The sequence below is a fragment of the Falco rusticolus genome, chromosome 7 (genome assembly GCF_015220075.1).
Source record: "Falco rusticolus isolate bFalRus1 chromosome 7, bFalRus1.pri, whole genome shotgun sequence".
Lineage (NCBI taxonomy): Eukaryota > Metazoa > Chordata > Aves > Falconiformes > Falconidae > Falco > Falco rusticolus.
In genome coordinates, this window is record NC_051193.1 from 1812624 (window position 1) to 1823073 (window position 10450).

Below are 10450 nucleotides of genomic sequence, written 5' to 3' on the forward strand. Positions count from 1 at the left end.
GAATTACTCTTATGTGGTATTAAAATGGCTTTTAAGTAGTAGAAGGCATTTGCTGCTGGCAGCTTGAGCTTAGGCAGGAGCGAAGCAGCTGGAACCTGGTATGGGCTGTTATCTGAACTATGGTGTAGTGTCTTCAGGGATGCAAGAACAACCAGCCAGACAAAAACCCCTCTGTTGCAGTAATCCTCTGCTGGCAAGAGGGCTGGGTGAGATTCTGGCTGCCCAGTTGTGTTTGTGGCCACTGGGCTCGATCCTTGCTCTGCTGGAGGGGACAGTTTGGGCAAGCAGTGGTGGCAACAGGACCAGACTGTCCTGGGCTGCAGCATGCACCCAGCGCCCCTCTGCCTTGCTGGTCTATTCTTTCCATGTTTTGGGGTTTGTTTTGCATTTGAGTTCCCCAGTCCTCAGCATGAATACTGCATCTCCTTTTAATTTGCTCCTTCCCTGTGCTAAATATAAGGACCAGCCCCGCCGAGACCCTTCTCCAGCCATGGGAGCTCCCGGAGCTGGGCAGGCAGCTCCCCAGGAGATACCCCCCAGGTGCCACATCACCCCATTCCCACCCTCTTCTGTTAACAGCGCAAGGCGAAGGCAAGGCAAATAAAATCTTTGCTCCTAAGCCATGTTTTCCAGTTGCTGGCCTGCCCGTGCAGGGGGCTGTGATTTGTGTCTGTGGCAGCAGCTTTAGGCAAGGGGGAGGTTGTGAAAACATCTTGAAATAACACTTTTTTTGTAGTTTCCCTGATGTGAGAAGTTTCAGTCTTTTCCCTGCTCTTTACCCTGAAGTGCGTATCTTCCTCCTGCTTGCTGCAAGGATGAAAAGGAGGGGGAAAAAATATTCCATGTCTTAGGGGGCAGAGGCTCAGTCCCAAAATGCCTGAGGGCTGCCAGGGGTCAGCATCACCGGGTGTTTGGCTGCTCGGTTTCCTTCTCGTTTGCAGGTGGAATAAAAGCCAATGTTTTCAGTGAGAGTAAAGTTGAACCATGAATACAGGGGGTGGCAAGGGCAGTTGGAGTTGTCTGAGAGGATCAGAGCGTTGTGTTCTCCTTTTGCGTTTGAACAGATATGCATTATTGTGTCTGCTGCAACGCAAAATAAATAAAAAAAAGTCCAACCAAATGCCTTTTCAAAGGAAATAATCTTCTGGTGTGGTTCCTACCTTGGGAAGTGCTCCTTTCCTTCCCCCTAGTAAATGCCAGTAAAATCAGTCTGTTCCCCCAGAACAGGATTTCCCTGCAGGGATATGTACAGACAGGAGGAATTTTTAACCGACTTTTTTACGGTGTGAGTTAAAATCTTTGGAAAATCTCACCTTATGTGACTTTGCAAGGTCTGGCCAGGCTGACAGTGCCAGGGAGCAAAGCCAACCCCTTGGATGTGCCTGCTGGGTAATGTCACTTGGGTGCAGTGACCTTGGCTCCAGTGGCAGCCGATCCCTGCATGAGGCACTGCTGTCCTGGCTGGTGCAAAGGCTGGGACATGAGCAGGTTAGCAAAGCTCTGACGAGGCCAAAATGCAACGTTTGATGTAAAAAATGTCTTTGGTTCCTTTTGTCTTTGAGTTGCAGGGGAAGCAGGAGGGGAGGAGTCTGTGGCAGGGGATGCTGTGTGCAGGCGACACCCTTTTATCAAAATTCATGTGTCTTGGGGAAAACGTACCTGGCCAGGGCTGAACATGAGTTGGATGGTGGTTTTGTTTTCTTTTCCTCTCTGTAAAATTGAGACCTGATGGATGAAAATGTAAGATCTGCAATTCCTTCCCCAGCTTGCCTTGTTTCACCCTGCGTGGGGAGGAGCTGGGGCTCTGGAGACCCTCAGTGCACAGTTAGGGATGGGGGTTGGAGCAGCACCTTCCTCCCGGTGCCTCAGGCTGCAGCTCAGCGCTGGCTTATCCTGGGTGGGTGTTTTGGTCAGTGAGAGGCATGTGGCCGACAGAAGAGACATGCAATGTGTTGTGGCCCTTGCAAACAGCATCTAATGGTCCAGAGAAAGTCTGCGCTGGGATGGAGGGACCAAGCTGGGCTTTGTGAGTGCTCAATACTTTCAATTATCTCAGAAACCACCTCCTGCTCTGTGCTGTTCGCTGTTCCCCCCTGCAATGTCAAAAATTGTGGCTGCTTTTCACAGCCCCATGAGCCAGTTAAGAGTTATGGGATGTCTGCTGGGGGTTTATGGCAGTGGAAGAGGTTAAACCAAGGGGTTTTTTTCATGTGGCTCTTGGATTATCTGATTGTGGGTCAAGTGGCCCAGCAGCAAAGCTGTTGATTGAGTTATAAGGGTGCTGGGGGCAGATCAGCGTTACTCAGAGCTTGGGCTGGAGTTTGATGCTGAGTGGTAAGAACTGGGGCAGGCCAGGGCTGGATGTGGAAATCCGGTGAAGGTTATGTAGGACATGGTCCTCCACCAGCTTGGGAGTGAGGTGAGAGCACCTGGGTGCTGGGGGGAAATCTGTACGTCTCCCTGGTCCTCTCCTCTGGGAGCTGCTGACGGGTTGGGTGGGTATTTGGCCAGATCCCATGCAGCCATCACAGAGGTCCTGAGTCACCTGGAGAACCGGTGGCTGGGTGCTGGGAAGAACTGGGACATGGTGTGCTCCGGCTCTGCTGATAGTCCTGGCAGCAAGATCCTGGGGATGGGGCAGAGGGAGGGGAAACGGCTGCAGTTTTGAGGCTTCAAATGAGGTCTTGTTCCTCCCCTCTGCCCGAGCTCTCCTTTAATGGGAACACACCGTGAAACAAGAGTTGTTAAAGCTCTCCTTGCACTGGGGCTTTTGATCAGGGAAGTATTAATTACGCTCGAAAGCAAAGGAGAAAGACTAATGAAGGGGAGATCAAAGGGAGCAGCAAGCAGGCTGAGTTCAAAACCAGAGCTCACTGTGGGGACTGCTCTGCAGGGACCTGCCCCAGCACCTACTGAGAAGGTCCTTGCTGTCGTCTGGACTGTCGGAGGTGATGGGGCATCCGTCAGAGGCTGATCTCCACCAGAAAGCACTCTGTGGTGTGACCTTGGCTGCCAGCCATGCTAATCATAGGATCAGAGAAGTGATTATTAATTATTTAGCTGGGGAAGGGCACAGGGCTTTGCAGCTCGTGGTTTGCATTGGCCCAGAAACACAGTGTTTGCTCCAAGGAGGTTGTGCAGCCCACAGGCACTGGGAAATGCCCTGGAGAAGAAGAGGACCAAGGGACTGGGCAAAGGTTAAGTTAAAAGACAATATTGGCACAAAACCAAATGGGAAATATGTCTTGGAAACGGGGAGCAAATGTACAGAGGGTGGACAGGTTGGCAAACATGTAAAGCTGCGGCAATGGAGAGATGCTCTCAAATGCTTCCTCACTGCTGAGGACTGGGAGAAGGTATGCCTGATAATTCATTTGCTAGTTGATGGAATAAAAAGGCAAATATTTGCCTTGATGAATTGTGTCTGGACATGGAGGCTGGTTGAATAACGAACTGCTTACACATAGATATTTTATCCATTAGCTGGCAAGAGCTATTAGCAGTGTAACCTATTTGGGAAGGCGATTTGACAAGCGATGGGAGCACCTGCAGACAGGAGCCATATAGGAGAGTACTGAGATGATACTTGGGGTCATCTCCAGGTCTTGGGCTTCATCACTGGTGGATGTCCACTACACCCTTCCCAGCCTTGGCTCTCCCATCACAGGTATCTCATGCTTGAAGCAACCTCTTCCACCCCTTGTTGTCCCTCCCTCACTGCCCATCAGCCCCCCAATCTCCCCTTTGTGGACCATGGACCCGCTTTGCCTTTAATAGGGAAAAAGCTCCTCCTTGATGTGTCTTAAATAACTTGTTGTCTTGGGCAGGCAGGATTCCCCCAGGAGCTGTATATTTTTAGTGCCTGATATTGTTTTAATCATAGCGAGGAGTGCTGCTTGGAAAATATTATTTTAAGATGTGCAAAATTAGAGATCCTGCTGTCGGGGAAGAATTGGATGGTGGCTAATGAGTTTGGAAGCATGAGCTGGGTGGAAGAACCACTACGACCTTCAGGCAGCTTTGGAATTTCCCTTTTCCATGACAATTTAGTCTTTTTGTGCCCTGGGCTTTTATCTGAGGTAGAGAACCCAGTTCTCTGATAGTTTTCACAGGACCTGGTTGGTATGTGCGTGGGGTCCCTGGTGGCCTTCTTCATCAGGTTTTCCCCATGCATCAAGTCCTGCAGGACTTATCTGGGGTGTCCTGCTGGCCTTGCCTTAACCCACAGGGGAAAGGGCTGACCTGATTCTGCGCCCCATGGGGCGGAGCAGAGGATGGGTTTGCCTTTAGATGGGTCTTTGGTTGTTCTTGCAGCTGGGCAGCTCTGCTCTGCCAAGCCCTGGCTGAGTTATTCTCCTCCACCTCTTGAGCCTTTGGAGACTTTGCCAAAATGTTGGGTGGTTTCTGTCCTGCATCCTGAAAGTCCATCCACATTGTGTTTTCCAGGCTTTTTGGGAGCAAGGATCCCAGCACAATCTCTGAATGCTGCAAGGATGGGCTGGAGGGATCCCATGTGTTATGGGGGCAGTAGAAGGGGTTTGAACTCCTCCATTGGGCTACTGGGAAGGTGCTGGGAGCTGGAGAGCCTGCTGCAACCGCCTTCTGCATCCTCTCCGCACCTCTCTGACTCTCAGCTGTGATTGCAGAGCAATCCCCAAACCAGAGGGGTTGCACAGCAACATGAGCTGAGAACAGGGTGGAGAGGAGCAGGGGCTTTCTGGTTAACACTGATGATGCTGTTTGATCCTCCTCTTTGCTTCCTCAAGTTTAAACACTGCTTTGCTGGAAGTGGCAGCAGTCAGGGCAGGGAGCTGCTTTTAGCCTTTTGTAGCCGTGGCTCCTGTGTGTGGAGCAGAGCATGGTGCATAGGCACAAAAAAAATAAATAAATAAAGCAAATAGGGGGGTTCTGGGGCTCCTGTGTCTTCTCGCCAGCTCTGGGTAGGTGGATGGTTGTGGCTGGCTGATTGTCTTGAAAATTTGTACACTGATGTGTCCAATTCTGGGCTGAAATGAACCCGAACAAGAATCAGCCTGATCATATCAAATTGCATGTCAGACTGATGGCACTTCAGCTTTGCCTGGGGGGAGTGGCAGGGCGAGCCCCTCCTGAGCACTAGTGGTTTTTCAGAAGCTGGGCTTGTGGGGTGATTTGTGCCAATGATGACAAATCGTAGCATGTAACCAGTTGGTGAGGAGGGGGGTGTTATCAGCATGGGTGACAGGTCCTTGCAGCCCCTCAGTTGCCCTCAGCGTGAAAAGTGACCTTTGTAGGTGTCAACCTAGGGGGAGTGTGGGCATTAGGGGTCCTCCAGCTTGCTTTTCTCTCCAGATGCTCCCCCGGGCTGGCTCTGCTGGGGTGATGATGTGCCACACTAGGTTGTACGTGTAGGAGGGCCATAGTGGTTCACATCTTCTGTGGCTGGGTGCGGCGGTCAGCAGTGAGGCATCATGGCCAGGCAAGAACAAGTGGTTGAGGTGTCTCACCCTGCACCTTCTCATCTCAGGGTCCTGGCTGGAACAGCTCGTTTCCAGCAGGTTTTGTACCTTGTTGTGAAAAAAAGATAGTGAGTGTTACTAGCAGTGCACCCTGCTCTTGGAAATTACTCTTCTTGCATGAGTAATCCTTTTTCTAGTGCTCATTTATAAATGACTTATTGGGACAACCCTGCTCTGGAGTGCCTGGGTTCACCATGAAGGGCCCAGCAGCAGGTTTCTGCTCTCAGACTCAGTGAGCCTGAGCTTTGTGCTAGTTTGCCACTGATCGCACATGCTTAACCTGTGACCATAGAGCCATGACCTGCATCATCAGATGCTTACCCTCAGATTTAGAAAGCCCACAGCAGAAAGAGGCTAAAGAGAAAACTGTGCCCTGGGGGTGCTGCCCCAGAGCCCACCCTGGAGTTTTTTGGTATAGCAATAGGACCTGTACCCTGTGGGTTTTTTTAATAGGGCGGGTTCCTCACACTTGGTTCCTTCCTGTCCAGAGAGTTTTGTATCTCCATGTCTCAGCAATCATGCTGGGAAAGCCCTGTGCTGGCCATGTGCCTGGGGGGGAGCATCACCTGGTACTTGGAGGTGAAGGATGCTTTGTAATCCCATTCCAAAGGACTGCCCTGCTGCTGGCCCTGCAAGTGAGGCCCCTGCTCCCTCCTTCCCCTCTTGCCCCCTTTTGCATCTAGAGAGCATGGCTTTTTATTACAGCAATTTCCCTGTATTACATAGTTGGTGTTGGGGAGAAGTGCTTTCAAAATATAATTTGTGCATTAGCTCCAGAGCCCACTTGTGGCTTTGCTAGTAGCTTACACTTAAGTGATGCTCTTGCTGGGGAAATGAAGGGGTTTATCAGCCCTGAGGATGGATGCAAAGCCATCTGTGCTCAACCGAGCGAGCGCCTGCCCAGCCTGGAGCTGCCTTGAGTGAACAGTTCCTTCTGCAGCAGGGCTGAACTCATCCTGGCGCTTGCCTCTGGCCACCAGCCACTGCGAGCAACCCCTCACCCTGAGCCACCAGCCCTTGGAAAGCCTTCATGCCCTTAGCAGGAGGCTGTGGGCTCTTTGGCGTCTTTCTTGGGGTTGCCGCGAAGTTTTGGAAGCTGGTGCTGGTTGCAACGCCAATATATGCAATGTCAAGATTTCCTAATTTCTGATATTTTTAGAGCACCCAGGCAGCCTGTTTGCTTTTTACAAGCATTTCTGGGCAATAAGCAGGTGTTTTTCATGCAGCTTCTCCACTCTTTCTCATCTGCTACCCTCCCCGGTGGCATCGAGGAGGCCAGCTTGTTCAAACAGATTGGAGTGGAACATTATTTATTTGTAAAGGTCCTTGGCTGCAGTGAGGGAGAGCAGGGAGTGTCACTGGGGACCAGCACAGTATGCAGCCACCTGGCATGGGATGCCCTGTAGCAAGCACTGCTGGTGACAAATGAGGTGTTTTTGCAGGGCTGGGCTCTTTCTGAAATGAAAACCAGGACTGTGTGGTGGTCCCTTGGAGCTGAGAAGCAGGGCTGGATGTGCAGTGGCACCTGGCTGCTCTCAGAGCTCGTGGTGGGGTCAGGGCATTGGGGTCTGCTCTTGGCTTGGCCATCAGCCCATGTCTAACCTTGCGGTTTCTCTCTGCTTGTGTCGTCAGGCTAACCCGCCTCCCAGGAGGATGGGGGGAGGATTTGGGAATGAGTTCTCCCACAGCCTTGCGTGGCTGTGACGGGGGGTGCTCCTGGGCTGTGCTCTGCAGTCCCATCTCAAGCCACCTGCTATATATCAAGGTACTCTGCTATGTCCAAGTGACTGGTCCCTTCAAGCAATTTTAAGGCAGGCACCCAAAAAAGCTCTGTGAAACATCACTTGCCGGGGTCAGTCAGCTCCTGAGGGCACTAACATCTCCAGCTGGCAGTTCAGAGGGACCAAACTGTCAGTGATGGAGGAAGGACCTACCTGAGGTGAGACAGGTGGTGTCTGTAGCCTGGTTGGGAGTGAGTGATTGTCCGGAGCCCTCGTGTCAAGGACAACTCCTGCAAGTGGTGAAGTTGTGCTGGGAGTATCTGGGTAGGTCTAGACCTTGCCCTTGCCTAGGCTTTGAAATGTAAAGCTAGAGGGGGGGAAAAGACTAGATTTATGGAGCTGTCCTCACTAAATGACCCTCAAATTCCTGATTTACACAATGCTTCTTTATATACAGCTCAGATCTTCACCAAGCTAAATCAAAGCTGATTTTTTTTTTTGTTGTTTTAGTGTTTATTGTTATGATTTAGGGTACTGCAGCTCGCTATCAAACCCAGTGGCTGTTAGCACAGTGAACCTAGTCGATCTTTCCCTGTTGGAGAGTCTCTTCTGCTGCCACCTTCAGTGCTGTGCTGTGAGGCTGGTGGGGAGACGTTCTCCCTGTGCCCACAGGCACCCACACCTGTGTGCTCAGGACGAGCCACCCCTCCATGGCCGCATTTCAACAACAGGATGGAGCTCACCTCTCACCCTCTGCTAACAACATTTCACGAGATGATATTACAACCATCTGATTAAACAGAGGATATTTGAATTGAAAATTGGAGATGAGTCCCAGAAGGCATCTGCTGCTCTCTGTGTGTGGGAAGATCGTTTTATTTTGGTAAGAGGCCATGAATATGAACCCACCCTTGGAGCTGCCATTCCTGCTCCCCCCATGGGGACCCACCTGCAGCCCAGGTCCACCCAAGCATCACCCCCAGAGGGTGGGGGTCATGACCAAAACCATGACTCGGGTCCTTGATCTGAAGATGAGACTCATTTTCCCGGAGACAGCACAGGACTGGGGCAGATGCTCTGCACTGGGCAGGATGGGGAGCAAAGCTACTGGGGATGTGGTGCTGGTCACCAGGGGATGATGCTGCAGGTGGCATTGGGCCAATCTGTAGCGTAGGTGCCCACTGGATCTGCAGGCACTTTGAGCTTGTCCAAAATTCACTAGTTAAGCAAAAGCCACAGTCACAGGACCATCCTCTGCTGCTGGTGGCTGTTTCCAGGGGCAAGCTGGGTCAGCTGGCACTTTTCCAATTGAACCAAAATGCTTGGAGCTGAGAAAACTGAGCACAAAACAAGTTCAGGAAGAAACCCAATTATTTTCCCACCCAAAATACATATCTCTGGATAATGCTAATTGCACATCTCTGAATAATGTTAATTGCACACAACCTCTGTGAAGACATATGTAGTTAATAATACCTTGGTCTTCAAATATCCTCTTCGGAACTCATGAATATAACTAAAATGCATCATTTTTGTCCCTTTAAACACTCCCTGCTTTATCACGAGGCTAATGAGCGTGGTGGTGGGCGGAGAAGCTGGTTTCCAGCAGGCGATGTAGGTCGTGCTCCAGTTTTTCTTTCTCCAGTAAGCAGCTGTGGGACCTTCTTCTTTCCAAACCTATTCAGTCCCCGACCCGGGGATGCAGCACCGTGCCTGATGGCACCGAGCAGCGGCAGCATGAACTGGAGAAGCAGTGGAGCTCACGGAACCTTCCTCAGCCCACGGCTGTAGATATTTGTGCTGTCCAGAGAACAGGCTTGGAGGGCTTGGCCACGAGCACTGGCTTTTGGGCCATGAGTGCTGGCTTTTGGGCAGATATGGCAAGATGGGTTGGGGTATAGGTGCCTCTCTTGGGGGCTGCTTCCTTGGGAGTTCTGCAGAGGGGTAAGACCAGCATGCTGGCCATCTGGGTGGCTTCTGGTGTTTGCCCCACATGCGTGACTCCAAATTGAGATCTTTGCTTTTCTAGATGGTCTTGAGGACCTTCCAGAAATTTAATTTCTCCACTCCTGTGCTCTCCACCTCACTTCTCTTTGTGTCCCCACACTCCCAGGGATGCTCGGGGACGTCCCTTACCACCACTGTGGTCTCTGCCTGGCTGCGTGAACCCTGCATGACAGTCCTGGGGGGGATGTACGGCTCATATATGGGAATCTGGCTGTCTCTGAGACTGGTAAATATAGCTGCAGCGGGAGCATGTCTGCATGCGTGTGACAGTCTGTGCAGCCAAGCTCTATTTTTAGGAGTGCTGGCAAAGGACACACACACACACACACACGGATCTAATCACAGCTTCTCCCAGGCAAATGTTCCCTTTCTCTGGGTTTCAAGCCATGCTTATCAATTTTCTCTGCATTGTTTCCGTCCCTTCTTCTGCGACATGTCAATCTGCTGTGGGGAGGAGGGAGAAAATGAGCTGTGATGGGAAAGAAAGTTGGGAGTGGGAGATTCCTGAGTGGGAGCAGGGTCTGCCTCCCAGACTGGGTGATGCTTTTCCAGCTAACAGCCCATCCTCATGGGTGGGCTCGGGGGATGCTCCATGGGCTGGGTATCCACTGGGACAGCTTGTGGTTTGGGGGAGCTGGATGGAAAGGTGGGGAGTGCTGAGATGTCCCCCAGACACCTAGTTTTGCTTTGTAGGATGATGGAGGAATGGGAGGGATGGGTGCAGGGAGGAATGCTGGAGGCTGAGTGATTAAAACCAACCATCCTCCAGGCTGTGATTTAGTGCCGTTGGCAGGAAGGGGCTGTTAATTTATTAAGACTTGCAAGATGTCCAGCTTTTTTTTTCGGTATGTTTTCCTCTTGGCATGGCTCTCCAGGGAGGGATGACATTGGTGACAGGTTTGGTAGCGTGGTCATTGGAGGTCCTGGTGGGTATCCAGCCTCAGGTGTGTTCTAGGCTGGACAACCCCAAAATCTCACAGTGCCAGCAGCTTTCCCCAGCCGTGCTGCTCACAGCTCCCCTCAGAACAAATATTCTGATTTATTCAGTTCACCTCGAGGGCCAGGGAAGCCACATGTGGTTGAATTTCACAGGGTGACGACCTCCAGCAGACCCATGTCTGGGGGGGTGATAGCGCCTGTGCCAGCTCCAAGGCATAAATATTTCTATAGGTGATGCTCCTCGGCCAAGAGAAGTATATTTTTCCTCCGGCCGATTTGCAGGCA